General features: G+C 47.1%; 1 protein-coding gene across 4 annotated transcripts in view; it reads left to right on the forward strand.

Moving 5' to 3' along the window:
• LOC143293783 (putative sodium-coupled neutral amino acid transporter 11) overlaps positions 1 to 2,500 on the forward strand; it is a 159,195-nt gene that overhangs the window by 142,160 nt on the left and 14,535 nt on the right. The gene's annotated exons all lie outside the window — the stretch shown is intronic.

A 2,500-nucleotide genomic window follows, 5' to 3' on the forward strand; every position in this document is an offset into this window, starting at 1 on the left:
ACCTTTAGCTTCCGTCGTCAGAATTGTGGTATTCTATGTCAACATTCACCTCTTCAGTATAAGAGCCTTCAGCTTGCAATATTTTGATGATGGTAATTGGGGTGAAACGCTGTTAACATCGTCTCTTTCGCCGTTCGTATGGAGAGAGTTAAACATTTCAGTGTTCAGTTTTCTCTCTCTCTCTCTCTCTCTCTCTCTCTCTCTCTCTCTCTCTCTCTCTCTCCCTCCCTCCCTCTTTGTGGGTGTGTGTGTCTGTCTGTCTGTATCTCTCTGTCTCTCTCTCTCTCTCTCTCTCTCTCTCTCTCTCTCTCTGTCTCTCTTTATCCCTCCTCTCTCTCTCGACATATCCCGAATAAACATTGTGTTTTTTTGTTGTTGTTTTTCAAATTGCGTGTCTCCTCAGTGCAGTGCCACCCCTCCAAGTGTATTTGTTGTACTATCAGAGTGGATTTCTCTACATACTTTTTTTTCCAGGGACAGCCCTCTTGCCGTGGCGGGGGGCGGGAGTGGGGGTGGGTTGATGTCAAGTCACTCAACATACGATCCCACAGACTGGCAGTCTCAGTGACTGATACAGGGACCTTTAATTGGAACGCTGCGACTGATGGCCTAGAGGTAACGCGTCCGCCTAGGAAGCGAATCTGAGCGCGCTGGTTCGAGTCACGGCTCAGCCGCCGATATTTTCTCCCCTTCCACTAGACCTTGAGTGGTGGTCTGGACGCTAGTCATTCGGATGAGACGATAAACCGAGGTCCCGTGTGCAGCAAGCACTTATCCCCACGTAAAAGAACCCACGGCAACAAAAGGGTTGTTCCTGGTAAAATTCTGTAGAAAAATCCACTTCGATTGGAAAAGCAAATAAAACTGCACGCAGGAAAAAATACAAACAAAAAAAAAAAAAAAAAAATGGGTGGCGCTGTAGTATAGCGACGCGCTCTCCCTGGGGAGAGCAGCCCGAATTTCACACAGAGAATTCTGTTGTGATAAAAAGAAATACAAATACAAATTATAGTTCTGCCCCATGTGAGGGCGCTACCTCAGAATCATGGTTTGAGTGTGCGTGCTGGCTATCTGGGCTAGTCAGTTCGTGTCGAGCTCGCCTGGGCGTCGGTCGCTGCTTCACTTCACAGCTCGCGTCATTCGGTTGATGCGGGGCATTGTTCGCGTGGCTTTGATTTCAGTTTTAAAGCGCGTTGGGTCGTGCCGCCAGTCGGGCATTTTGCCTAGCAGATGTGGTGTAGCGTATATGGATTATCCGTACGCAGAGGTGCCTCCTTGAGAAGCTGAAAGTGCAACTTATTTTTTTTTAAATCCCTGAATGGGATACCTGCTGTATTATGCAGGATAAAGTGTATCGCTGTTGGTTATCGTTTGTGTGTGTGTGTGTATGTGTGTGTAATCTGTGATGTTTCCTGCATGGATATCGTAGAGAGAGAGAGAAGGGGGAGAAAGTAAGGAGAGAGGGAAAGAGAGAGAGAGAGAAACTAAGGGGAGAGAGTGACAGAGAGACACACACACACACACAGACGGACAGAGAAAGACAATGAGATAGACAGATAAAAGGAACAGAGACAGAGAGACAAACAGAGAGAGAGAGAGAGGGGGGGGAGAGAGAGAGGGTGTGGGTGGAAGAAAGTGCCAAGCGAAATCGACAAATCGATACCACTTGGTTAACGCCAAGTCTCTCTTTAGACAACGCGCACTCGTTGCCTTGTTGTCAGCCACGTGTTAAAAATGGCGGGGTTGGGATTGCGGAGGTGAGGAGTGCGGGGGGGGGGGGGGGGGGAGTGTCATTGCACAATCACCACTGACCTCTCCCCCCGCTACACTACACCTACCCACCCCTCCACCCCACCCCCATCACTGTTCTTTTCGCATGTGACGCAATGGCGACGTCATTGATGAAGGAGAAGAGGGCTTCGGAAATGAAGGAGGAATGTGTTTTCCGGAGTGAGGAGAGAGAGAGGAGAGAGAGAGAAGGAAAGAAAGAAAGAAAGAAAATGATTTATTGGGAATGTGTACGTATGTTTGGTGGTGTGTGGGTGTAGAGGTGGAGGGATGGGGGAGTGTGTGTGTGTGTCTGTCTGTGTTTGTTCAGTTTGTGTGTGTGTGGCTGTCTGTGACTGTGTCTGTGTGTGAAATTACACCATGTCATTTCCCATAAACTTTGTATCCTGCATTCTGTTCAGTACATCACACTGTATATCTTTTCATGCGTGTGTGCGTGTGTGTGCCCTTTGTGTATGTGTGTATGGGAATGAGAGAACGCGTGTGCGTGTGTGTGTGCGTGTGTTTGTACGTTTGTGTGTGAATCAGAATCATCAGAATCATATTTGTTTGTTATGAAAACCGTGTATGAAAGGTTTATAGACACAACAATAAACAGTTAAAAAAAAAACAACAACTAAACTAAATGTGATGTGTTCTAATTAAAACGTGATGTGTTCTTTGAAACATTCATGTGTGTGTGTGTGTGTGCATGCGTGCGTGTGTATGTGTG

This window comes from Babylonia areolata, chromosome 19 (genome assembly GCF_041734735.1).
Source record: "Babylonia areolata isolate BAREFJ2019XMU chromosome 19, ASM4173473v1, whole genome shotgun sequence".
NCBI lineage: Eukaryota > Metazoa > Mollusca > Gastropoda > Neogastropoda > Buccinidae > Babylonia > Babylonia areolata.